Source organism: Rattus rattus, chromosome 4 (assembly GCF_011064425.1).
Source record: "Rattus rattus isolate New Zealand chromosome 4, Rrattus_CSIRO_v1, whole genome shotgun sequence".
NCBI lineage: Eukaryota > Metazoa > Chordata > Mammalia > Rodentia > Muridae > Rattus > Rattus rattus.
In genome coordinates this window covers 117,423,250-117,436,412 of record NC_046157.1, presented here as the reverse complement: position 1 = coordinate 117,436,412, position 13,163 = coordinate 117,423,250, and the positions used below count along the sequence as shown (strand labels likewise).

Here is a 13,163-nt window from a genome sequence, read left to right as displayed (position 1 = left end):
AGTCTGCCTTGCTTGCATTGACAGTAACCTAGTATTCGATATTAAGTTTTTCCTACTGCATCCTTGTTAACTTTTTTCTTTTTAGTGTCATCCTTTTTTTCATTTATTTTTTACTGCATTTTTTATTTACATTTCAAATGTTATCCTCTTTCTCAGTTTCCCGTCCATAAACCCCTATCCCATCCTCCCTCTCTCTTTTTCTATGAGGGTGTTTCCCCCACTCATCAACAACCTTAGTCATCAGGGAAATGCAAATCAAAACAATCCCACACCAGTCAGAGTGGCTAAGATAAAAAAAAAAATCATGTGACAACAGATGCTGGCGAGGATGTAGAGAAAGAGGTACACTTCTTCATTGTTGGTAGGATTATAAGCTGGTACAACCACTCTGGAAATCAGTCTGGAGGTTCCTCAGAAAATTGGACATAGTACTACCTGAGGACACAGCTATATTACTCCTGGGCATATACCCAAATGATGCTCCAACATATAACAAAGACACATGCTCCACTATGTTCATAGCAGCCTTATTTATAATGGCCAGAAGCTGGAAAGAACCCAGATGCCCTTCAACAGAGGAATGGGTACAGAAAACGTGGTACATTTATACAATGGAGTACTACTCAGCTATCAAGGACAATGACTTCATGAAATTCATAGGTAAATGGATTGAACTAGAAAAGATCATCCTGAGTGAGGTAACCCAATCACAAAAAACACACATGGTGTGCACTCATTGATAAGTGGATATTAGCCCAAAAGCTCGGGTTATCCAAGATACAATCCACAGATCACATGAAGCTCAAGAAGAATGACCAAAGTGCAGATGCTTCAGTCCTTCTTAGAAGGGGGAACAAAAATATTAGTAGGAGGAAATATGGAGAAAAAGTTTGGAGCAGAGACTGAAGGAAAGGCCATCCTTGTTAATTCTTATAAAGCCCACTTCTCTACCTCTGCACAGTGGAAAAAAAAATGTTCCTCTTGAAGAATGAGACTTTGCCAGTTGAATCACATGTAATAGTCAACTGGATCCAAAGCTAAACTGGTTGTAAGTTTATCCTTGGATACTACACCATACCAGCACTAATGTGGGACTTTCTCATGGCAGAGGTGAGGGCATCCTCTGGGATCCTCTGGGATCCTCTGGGACCCTCCCCTACTTCCACATTTCTTGACTGACTCTATTCCTTTTTGGCTCTCCAGGTGACTTGGACAAGCCTCATGACTAATCTTGCATTCCAGTGTTGATGTTAGAAATGACAGTTACTCTAGTCTGCTCCTATGCCTCTCATCCCTGGTTCAAAACAAAAGAAATAACACAGGAGGGCAGTGGGTGAGGTGCTAGTGCCCTGTCTGTGTGGCCCTCTCTCTCTCCTGCAGACTTGAGAGGTGTGTTATACCCAGAGGTCCCTGCTGTTGTGGCAGCAGCAACAATGTCACTGGTGGAAGCACCCCTGCTGCCTTTGTCATAAATGTTCTATGTTCTATGTTGACATAGATACACTGATCTGTTCTTTTCTGCTCTGTCTCAACCATTCTTGAGTCTGGGTACAACGCCCATCTTCATGCGAATGTCCAATTCAGAGAAATAATAACAGTAGTCGGAGAGAGGATTGGAGAAGGAAGAATCGATACACTCAAGGGCATAAGAGCAATAGAAAGCACATGCTTACAAAAAACAGGAAGCCCACAGTGGGGGTGGGGAGCAGCATTCAGCCTGTTGCTTAGGACGTTTCTAAGCAGTGAGATTTTTCAGCCAGTGTGAGGCAGCTCAGTCTGACACAACGTGCCCAGGAACCACTACAATGACTGTAGCCCATCTCCACACTCGCCTGTATTGCCAACAACCAACGGGGAAAGGGGTTTCCTCCCTAGTGTCTGGTTCAGAAGCAGAGCTTCAGCATCCTGAAGTATTACTGTCCTCACAAGCTCTTGTGTTTAGAACCAAGTGATGTGTCTTGGCCAACGTGTGATCTCTTAAACAGGAAGTCTCTTCAACAACACTACCCCAAAATGTGTTATGAGAAAGCCAAAATGAACGCAGAAGTAAACAGACAAAATTTCAAAAACGTTTCTAAACATGGAGAGTTTTTGGCACTACTTCGAAATGACAGCATCGGTTGCCCTTTTCTGAGGGGGTTCTGGTTTTGTTTTTATATTTAATTTTGTTTTCTTCTTCCTTCTTCCTCCCTGGCTGTCCTTTATGTGATTTTATTTTATTACTGCTTAGCCTCCACTATGGATAAAGATCTCAGGGATGACCATGCCAGGGCCCGGATACTCTGCTGCCCCACACTAAGCTCGACCCTGCTGACACTGAAGGAAGGATGCTCTTACCGGGGGTGGCAACCAGCCCTTTCCTCAGAGAAAGACAGATTGCTTCCGTAGGCCTTGATGGCCTTCAAGTTAACTAAGCACAGGAAAAGGAGCAGACTGAATCCTACTTTCACTCATTTTGTTCCTGAATTTATTTCACAGCAGCTAGTAGGTGGCAGCCGCCGAAGCAGCCAAGTCTTGTTATTTGTGGGATGTGATGATGTCTGGACCCCTGGCTCATCCTGAGGAAGACACGGTTAATGAGGGAGAAAAATGAAAAGGGTACCACGCCGGAGTGTGTTTGTAGTAATGTGGGAGTAAGCATTCCCGTCTGTTCTGTGCTTTCTTCTCCTCGATTTATGTGGCTTTCAGGAGACTCAAATATAAAGGTAGCAATAAGTAAATTTACTTGAGACAGTTAAGGGTATTGGAGGCAATGATTCTCAGTTTCTCTCTCTGTCTCTCAGACTCTCTCTCTCTCTCTTTCTCTCTCTCTCTCTCTCTCTCTGTGTCTCTTGGGAAATCACAGGAACACAGTTCATCTCTCCATTAGCCTCCTAAGAAAGCCCTAAACCAGATATTTGGCATCCTCTTATTCCCAACATATTTTTCATTGGCACATCTAATTTTTATTTCTGTCGTGTCTTTTTTTTTTTCCAGTGCACCCTTACCACTTTTCTAAATAATAGTCCATTAAACAGTTCACAGTGTGTGTTCGGTAGAAATGTGAAAAAGTGATTGGATGATACTAATTAAGGAGAGATTTTTGTTTCCACTTACTGCAGATCAATGGTGGGTTACATTAAAGCTGTGTTTGGTGATGAGTTTAATACAAAAGAACAGCTGTGCTAAATACATATTTCAAGACGTACAGGTAGGTCAAATGAATGCTCCTTTCTTGGAGAAGTCTGTATGTTGTAACTATAAATTTTACTTGCAGAGCTGTGGGGAAATATAAAGGCTAATTATTCCCCATGATCATTGTTTCGGTAGAATCAAAGGGTAGAATTGGGAACTGTTGAGCTGCTGTGGGATCATAATTTAGTCCAGGTCCTCCAGAGTCCCAGGAGTAGTGACAAAATACTGTTATGTTATGTTATTCTTCTAGCCTGGTTTTCAAAATGGATTTCAATGCAATCAGATTTTCTTTTGTTTCTTAGTGATCTAAAATCGAGTAAAAACAAAGATGGGAACCAATGTGGCCTTATGCCTGTGCCAGAGCTGTCATTGGGGTTGTCCCTCACCCATCATGGCCTGATAGAATTTGCTTCTACAAGTGCACATTCCCTCTATCGAAGTCTGAAGTAGATATCACAGTTCTGAGAATGGCAATGGATACATGAACATTGAAAATTTGAGAAGCTAAACACCTCGATTAAGGGAATTACAGGGCAGAGAAACAAAAGAGAGGCAACCCTGATAACAAATATCAGCCTGAGGTTTCCAGCTGTATGGATGAGTCTGTACATCTTATTTGGGGAATTTTTACTCCACATAATGGCCATATTCTTGGTGTATTTTTCTTCCTTAATCTTTTGGTGGTGGTTATGGTTTGTATATGCTGGGCCCAGGGAGGGGGCACTATTAGGTGTGACCTTGTTGAAGTAGGTGTGTCACTGGGTATGGACTTTAAGACTCTCATCCTAGCTGCCTGGAAGTCAGTATTCTGCTAGCAGCCCTCAGATGAAGATGTAGAACTCTCAGCTCCTCCAGCACCATGCCTGCCTGGATGCTGCCATGCTCCCACCTTGATGATAATGGACTGAACCTCTGAACCTGTAAGCCAGCCCCAATTAAATGTTGTCCTTATGAGAGTTGCCTTGGTCATGGTGTCTGTTCAGAGCAGCAAAACCCTAAGACAGAAGTATACAAGGGAGCCTATCACAGGCTTCCGCTCAGCTACCAAGGTGCTTGCCTGCTCGATTACAGGCTTGCAGATTCATAGACTGGATGCTCTCCTGGACAGGGTTTTAGTATAATTTCAGTTTCAGTCAAATATGCATCCTGCTTAACTTTACAAAGGAAAGGCTGAGCTGCCTAATGAATGAACTCAGTTGAAATCCTGCTAGGAAGGAATATTCCAGATCGACTTCTTGATTCTACATCTGAGTGGCTGGATGACTTAGGGCAAGCCTAGTCCTCTGTTTTCTGTCCTTGATGGCAATTCGAGTCACTCAAGAGCATCAGTCTCTGCTAACTAACTTCAAAGAGAATCCTTCCCTAGAAGGAGATGTGAGCCAGGGGGTAAAGGTAGGGAATCAGGCGGTGAAAATACATTTCTTTTAACATGGGGCCAGAAGCTCAGGAAGCTATGGTTGGTTAAGAGTTCAGCTTTTCAGAAAAGCCAGAAGAAAACTCAAATAGGCTCAGAAGAAAGGACAGAGTCTCTATTTCCGAATTCTAGGCCCATCAGATGAGGCTAGAGCAAGATTTGCACAGTAAATACTGTATTTCTATAGGCAAACTGTATTTTTGATGGTTTGCCCTTCAGACATACGAAGTATGCATCTCGCATCACTAGTCAATGGAGAGAATAATCAGTGTCCTCATGGCAGACTTGTTTAAATGAGGATGAACAGAAGCAGCAACAGTCACGGAGAAAGGTTCTTATCAAGAACATGGCGTGGGTCTTTGCCAGTTGACCATGCCACAGCCAGAGCAGAGATTGGTGTTAATTATTACAGAGTAAATAGACCTGTTTTACTAGCAAATAAATGGGAGCACTTGCTATATGCCAGGCAATGAGTCCAAACCTTGAGACCGAGTAGATGTTTTCTATGATTGTGGAAGTTATATCTTAAGGAAACGTGCCTTGAGTTCACATTTTTGCTTAAAAGACAGTGTGCGTGGGTGTTCATGCATGCATGCATGTATGTGTGCATGTGAGTTGCTCGCTTAAAATGGAGCAAACCCAGGAAAAGCTTTCACTCATAAAGCTTTAACTACAAATTGAGTGGCTGCTAATAAAAGTAAGGAGTTCCAATCAGAAACTCCGCATTGAGAACCAACCTTCTCAATCCTGCGGTTTTTCTAAGGTGTCTTCACAGCCTGTGGTGGGAGAAGTATGGGTCTCACCTTTCCTGGGTAGTAACTGGAGGCTTAAGCACCACTCAGAGCCTAACACTAGGTGTGGCAGGGAGCCCTGTGAGCCACTAAGGTAAGGCCAATGGGAACGATTCATGGTACTGGATCCCTGGATAGGGGACAGGGCTGACTACAGACAGGAGGGAGGTTTTGCACACCTTGGTGAAGCTCTAGCACTTATTTGTTCCATCTTATTTGGACAAAACTTCGGTCTGGACAAATGTTGACAACTGATTAATAATTTTCCACAGAAGATATAGGAATGCATTAGAAATAAAAGGGTTACAAATGCAGTAGGGAAAATCTAGAATATTTTCTAGTTGAGTTGGCCGAGCAAATTACTTAAAGCTATGGCTCTTTTTAATTCAGCCTGCAAAGAAATAATACATGATTGCTGGAGAAATATATATATATATGGAGAGAGAGAGAGAGAGAGAGAAATTGTAAACTCTAAACTCTATTATACATGAGTTCCATAATACATGATTTTAGATGCTTGTAGGTTTTTTAAGAATAAATAATATATCTCTTCCACTCATCAAGTATTTTTCCAAAGTCTTATTCCTATTTCATTAAGAAATCATGTTCTAAAACCAATTTTTGTTAAACTGCTGCTATAGGATGCCCCATTTTTTAAAGTTAAAATAAAAGAAACATGAAAACTTCACTTTCAGAGCTAGTAGATATTTATAAGCAATTACTGCGGCCATATCTCACAGTGATAATCGAGCACTGATCATCTGACCTTTGTACCAGAATGTGTTAGGTAGCTATGCATAGGCACAACACAAGAACAGAAAACGGGACTGACTCCACAGGGCTTTGAGCTTTGGTATTTTAGAAAGAAATTTGTCCACCATTATTTGAGACAATGGAGGCAAAGGACTCTGTGTAGCAGTGCCTTGTGATCTATATTATACCGACACTGCACAATATTTCTATTGCAGAGAATCCAAAAGAGTAAAGGTGGAGGAATACAGATAGCTGTTCATTCCTGGCTCAAAGGATAGCCAGAAAGACTGGAAGAAGGAATAACTTGCTTTGGCATGGATGGGGCTGGGCAAGCATTTGTAATAAATGGCAAGCAATACCTGGGAATGTGTTAAACAGACTTAAAAGAAACAACAGTTTTAGCGCCCAAGTGTTTTGTTAGGTGGCTTCTTCATGGTCAGATTTGGAGGCTGCCTCCCCTTTTCTTACACTAGGAAAGTAAACCTAAGGCTTGTTCTTCATTGGGTTATATGAAATGGTGGCAATATCATAGCTTCTCCTCAAGGAAGCTACTTCTCTTGGTGAAAATGATGAAATCCATCTCTGACCATGAGTGGAAACATGGCATTGTGATTTGCTTCAAAGATGACAGCACTCCATACTATTGTGTCTCTTCCATGCAGAGTTAATTCCGATGGCTCTCTCAATCCTGGAGTCCATCCCCACCCCCAAGATATGTGATTCTCCTAGAGATAAAGTAAAGAGATGGGAGGAATAATTATTCCCTTAATGAGATCATTTAGTTCTTCAGGAACTCCCTCTTCCATCAAACCCCTCTGGAATCTCCACCTAGCCACTCTCCTGGAGTACTCAGAAAATTATAATTCTTCCTTTTCCTTCCCTTTAAAACTTTCCTTTAGTTTTGAAGAAAAATCCTAAGTAAGTTCCCTGCTACTCTGGGCTTTCCCACTCCTTTCTCTGGAGTTCCACCCCTCCTCTATCCCCACTCTACCTGCTGTGTAGCTGGTGGTGACCTATATCGATTACCAAACTTCCTAGCTTTCTTGGACATTAACTCAAGAAGAGCGAATTTTTTTTTCTTCCTCTTTTCTCTCTGCCTTCTCCTAGAGGCTGATGAGATAGAGTCATAGCTTGCGGACCCTGTTGATTTCCCTAATTAATTTCTCTGTTAACTCTAATTGTTCTAGAGCTTCCTGCAAAGTTTACTTCTAAATTCTTTTATCAATGAGACTAAGAACACAAATAGGAGAATCACAGACTTCCTCCTACTGATGACACAAGCTGAGACAGACCTCACAAGAGAAGCAGTCTGAAGAACCAACCAAAGCATTTGGCATTCATTAGAATTGTAGGGATGGTGGAATCCAACATGGACATGGACATCAGACCAAGTCTCCACAGACAGGACACTACCGAGAGAAGGCTTGGTTTAAAGTAAAGATGCAAATGAGCAACAGAGTCTAGTTGGCAACTGTGGGCTTCACTAGCAGAGGGTTGTAGGGCATAGGATCTTGAGAGTACTACTTGATACCTGGTCTACACTCCTATAAAACTCCTGATTGACTATGAGAGACCTGTGAACAGGACTGAATTGTTTCACTCTTCAATGAATACATTATATTTTGACAATCTGAGCATCTCAAAGAAAGATCTTTCCTGGGTCATAAGACCAACACATGACTATCACCAAAGAACAGCATCTGTTGCCTGCGGCCTCATCTGCTCATGACTGGGTCTATAACCTAAAGAGCCTGACCTCTGAAAATAACCTGAATGGACTCAGGAAAGGCCCTCAAGGTGCAGGCGAGATTGCACTCTTTCATCATCTTGATTTCAGGTGTGTGTGACCCTGATGAAGCCTCCGACTGTGCTCTGTTGAGTCTATGGAAATTAACAAGCCCTGGTTTTAAGTTCTTACTACATTTTTAGTGATTTGTTATGTCGGGATAGAAAACCAATAAGGTATTTTGGGGGGGTCAGGGGAGCTTTTACGAAGACAAAATTGGTGTCCCATTGAAAAGACTTTCTTCATGTTTTCATAAGCATAGACCATGTACTCAGGCATGGGACACGATTATGGGAGGATATTTTCAAACTTAGGCTTAGTGCCTACTAACAATAGAAGGGACTGCAGGACTACTTCAAGCAACAGGAAAACAGTGCATGTGGAAGTTTTCCTGGCTGGCCATGCTAGGTGGGATTAGCAACCTTATCAGTCACTAAGGATGAAGCCCTGCCTCAGGATCATCGCTGGATCCATCTCTGTTTGCCTTGGTGGGGACAATGCCAGCTTTACCCTCCCCATAGACTTTAATATATTATACAAAAGTTTAAATGTAGGGCTATAGCTTGCCTTCTGGCCAGAACTCAGATGAGCTCCCTGGCCAGAGCAGAACCCAAACATAGCTGCTAAGGCCACCATTACTCAACCCATTCACACTTGCAAAGCATACACCCAGGACAGCTTTAATGAGTGTTCTTGATGGCAGGACGGATTTCTTCAGGGATGAACTACAGGCATCCTCTCTTCCTTCTCTCCATCTTCAAGGAGGGAAAGAGATGGCCCTATGTTCTCTTCTCATGTTCCACGTGATGCTTTATCTAAATCGCCTGCTACCATGTGAATAAGAAAAGGCGTGAAGTGCTCACAATCTGATGTTTTTTCAGGGCAAAGTTTTCTTTTGAGCTGACAGACAAAGCCTTTATGTGACAAATGAATGTACTCAAGAGATTATATCAACACTAATCCAATTAAAAAATCTTTGATATATTCAGTTATTTCTGCAGTGAATTTGATGAGATGTGGATTGTAGAGAACTAAATTCAGTTAGTTTTTCCACTTAAGTCTGTATTAATCGTTGTTGTCTTTAACTTTGGGGGAAATTATAACTTCTAATTATTTTTCTTTATCTCTAGAATGAACAAACCAGCAATTTAAAAGAGCTTATGTGTAATCTTTTATTTTTCTGGCAAAATTAGGGTTTTCTTTTTATTAACACTTAAAGCCTAAACAAATGTATGTTACTAAATTTAGCAGATAGAATGAGTGCAGGCAGCCAAGGGTTCTATTCTACACAGTCTATACGTTTGTGTAAGGAGGGGTAAAAGAGATTGTATGCAAAACACATTATATAATGTATAATACACATATATATATATATATATTCATGCATGAGTGTGTTTAAGAGTTAAATGGGTAAAAGAAAAAGATTTATATGTGTGAGAAATAGTGTGTGTGGGAGGATCTCTGTGTGTAGGAGGAGAAAATAAAATTTTTTCAAGAGATTATGCATGTGTTTGGTTTTATAGAGATTATGTCAGTCAATAATGAAAGTGTTGGTTTGATTTTTCAAACAGTTGCTCTTGGATGTTTTTATTGTATTGTTTTATTGTTTTGTTTGTTTTTTGTTGTTGTTTTGTTTTAATAGTTGGTTTTTTAAATTTCTTTTTTTGTTGCTTTCACAAAATATTCCAACAAAAACAATTTAATTCAGTGAGGGATTATTGTAGTTCACAGTCGAAGGTAAAGTTCTTCTTGGCAGGAACTCAAGGCAAGATCCACATCATAGTTTGTCCACAATCAGGGAAGAGAGACTGATGAGAGCAATCTTTCTGCTGATTTACTTTCTCCATTTTAGAGAGTCTAGGATTCCCATTCAGATTGTGACCACACCCACCATTGCTGTGAATGCTCCCATATAAAGATAAGCTCCAAAAAGGCAAGTCCATGAATCTAGAATCCATCAAGTTGAAAATTGCACTGAGCATGTCAGAAGTCTTTAGCTATTAACTATTGACTATAAAGACCATGTGCTATAATGACAGACACGTGGGAACATTGAGAGAAAAATAACCAATGACTATTTTGGTATAAAATTTAACATTTGAAGTTTAAAAATCAAGCTTCTAGTTGAGGTTTAAGTAACATAAAGGGGGGGACATCTTTCAACCCTTCTTTCAGCCTATAAGCTTTGCTTAACTGTTGGTGAGAAAGAAACACGGAGAAGAAAAAAATGGTGTTTTCTTTTGTACCGAATGATCTGTTTCCACAGTCTTTAGGCAGTCACACACTTGCCCCTTTCTGGTGGACATTCCTTCACTCCTGCATGGTGATTATTCAAACTCCCTTTTGAGTACGAACACGTGTAGTTAAGTTTTCGGTTGATTTGGCTAATTAACTGAAACCACTGTCTGTAGGCTGGAGCAGAAGAGCAAGTTGTGAGGAGTAGACTTACCACTCATTTTTCTCTGAAGGATAATGGAAATCAGAGGATGATTTTAAGGTCAGGCCAGTAAGCGTCCAATTTTTCTAAGAATGTTAAACTTCTGTTTCAAGGCTTTTGTGCAGTCTTGAGCTTCAAATTCAAGTTCTCAGTTCTGCTCTTAATCGAGCCTGAAGTGCCCTTCTTGGTCCATATGGATTGTCAGCCACTGGGACATGGCTATCCCTTAGGACCAAAACCAAAGCGCAAGACAAAGGTGCCAGCTCGGCTACCTTCATGACCATGGACTTTGTAGACATCACAGTTCAGATGGCGGGTAAAGTAGGAGAGAAATTAATTCTGGTTTTATTGTTTAATTTTATTTCATGTTAAAGATTGAAGCCAGGGCCATATTTGTGCCAAGTGGGCACTCAGCCACAGGATTCTATCCCTAGTCCTCCCCACTTTTGTAATGACTTGGGGTCTAGATAAGGTGCCTATTTAAGTGATCTTGAACTCACTCTACTGCTCAGACAGGCCTGAGCCTCACAAGGAGATAAAATTACTGCCCTCTGCTACTAGACTTGGAAGGGAAGACATCATCTTAAGTTATTTGGCTACTTTAAAATTGTATTTTATCTTTCATAAATTACACATTATTGTGGGGATATACTTATTATACAAATGTCTCTGGTTTGAGAAAACTATAGAATAATAAATAATTGTTGACATGACTTTCAAGTGTTCCGGTTTAACCCCGCACTCTTATATAGGGAGAAAGAAGCCCAGGAAATATTAAGAATTACTCAGTGAAGATCTGGGATGCTGAGGGCCCTTCCGGTGCCCTTCCACTGTTCTCAACAGCAAACGGTTAAGGCTGTCTCTGGAGCTCAAGGTTGGTACACCTTGCGAAAGCAGGGGACTGTACGGAGCCGTAATGGCTTATGTGCAGCTCACTACATGAGGAATAGCTGCTGCTGTCTCCTAGGAATGAGGACGTGGGAGCATCCAGCAGACATATTTGCTGGAGATGCTTGCCTTTGTGTTGTTCTCCATTGGGCGCATCCTTTGGTCAGTCTCTGGGGTCAGTGAAAGTTGCAGAGGAAAAGAAAAATCCCTGGTGAACGGATGACTTCCTGGGAGACCCATGATTACCTTGGGGGCTGTGCAAAGCATCTCCTGGTGGGGTGCGAAGCTGGTTCACTTGCTTTCTGCCCTTCTCTCTGTTGGGATTTTCCACAGTAAACACCCTGAGTCCCCACCTTCAATCGCCTTCCTCATATTGGCTAACCCACCCTCGATGTGTGTTTCCTTTACACACTGACTGGCTGACCTGGGCTGTCCCATGTTTGCCTTCTCACAGACCTAAGCTCAGATTCCCTCCGTCTCTGCAGCAGGATGCACACAGTGCATAGGCTGCCGTGAGGCTCCACGCACTTGACTCTACCGGGCTTTACAGACATCACGTCATCAGGAACATGTATGCTTCTGCGATACAAAACAAAGTTTTATAAACACCTAACTCATGGGTTCCAGTTCCATAATTTCTAATCTGTACAGATACATTAGCATACAGTTAATAAGTACTAGAATGTTATATTTGGATTTGTTTGTTTGAGGTTTGTTTTTCAAGAGAGGGTCTTACTATGGTGCCCTGGCTGCTCCGGAACTTGTTATCTAGACCAAACTGGTTTCAAACCCACTCAGATCCATCTACCTCTGTCCCCTAAGTGTTGGGATTAAAGGAGTATGTCACCAAGCCTACCTATGGCTTTTTGTTGATGGGTTCAAAGGGACCCTTAACTAAGATCCAGAAATACACTATAGCTGTGCCCTAGAAAGTAAATCACTTTTCTTGTTGGCCCTAAGCTCATTGCTATTCTACCATGCTCCCTGTTCAGCAATGATCCAGGGAACAACATGTGAGAGCTACAGCGGATGGTCTCAGGATGTTAAGCAGTAGCAAAGATGACAAGAGCCTTGTTACTCCAGCAAAGGATCAGATACCAACCCTGTATTAAAACAGAGCGATGAGAACATCTGAGCCACCTTTCTTTTTTTCTCACAAACCATCTGCAAAGAAGTAACAGGAAATAGCAGGATGCAGAAGACAAAAGTTGCCCATACTTGAAGGATGCCACCGAACAAAACCAAGTTTGTTTAATTGAAACAATAAATTGTTTAATTAAAAGAAATGTCTGTCTCCTGCTCATTAAGATATGCATCATAGAGGTTCATTTTGGAACAAAAATCCAATATCTACTTCCTGACTTCGGTGCTATTTTTGCAGGCTTCTTTATTTCCAGGATCATATTGGCTGATGGGGTAGGAAAAGCGTCTGCATTTAAACTTCTCTGTGCACTGAGCCTATCCCAATGTCTCAAATAAAATTAATAACTTCAAAAGAACTTCACCAGAAATTCTGATTAATCCAGAGATATAAATGGGGGAAGGGGGTGAAAAAGGGCATGACTCCAAGACCTTCTAAAAGCTTTAAGATTTATTCCACTTAAACTGTGCATTAACTTTCACTGGTTGGTGACAGATCAAGGCATTTCTAGGCCACTCTGAAGGAAGGCGGATATTGGAAACTGCCTTTCTGTTAGGACATTAAATGAGCAGAATACAATTTTCTCTGTTAAAAATAAAATGGGCTTACTAGAAAGGAACTGATGGCCACAGACAGAATGCTCATAGCTTTCGTAGTCTCCAATACCTTACTGGTTTATGAGATCATATGATTTAGGTTTAGGAGAAGAAGTCTATAATGAAGAAGAATGTTATCTGTCCCTGTAAGTATTTTCCTGGGAGAAGCAAGCCTCCAAAGAC

At 41.3% G+C, this 13,163-nt stretch overlaps 1 long non-coding RNA gene across 1 annotated transcript in view; it reads left to right on the top strand.

The window, feature by feature from the left end:
* The window catches only part of LOC116899330, a 74,821-nt gene extending 62,296 nt beyond the window's left edge, over positions 1-12,525 (top strand). Inside the window, exons 2-3 of the long non-coding RNA XR_004387704.1 lie at positions 11,108-11,229; positions 12,236-12,525. This is a non-coding gene — a long non-coding RNA (uncharacterized LOC116899330). The remainder of the gene's footprint in view (positions 1-11,107; positions 11,230-12,235) is intronic.
* The last annotated feature ends 638 nt before the right edge of the window (positions 12,526-13,163 follow it).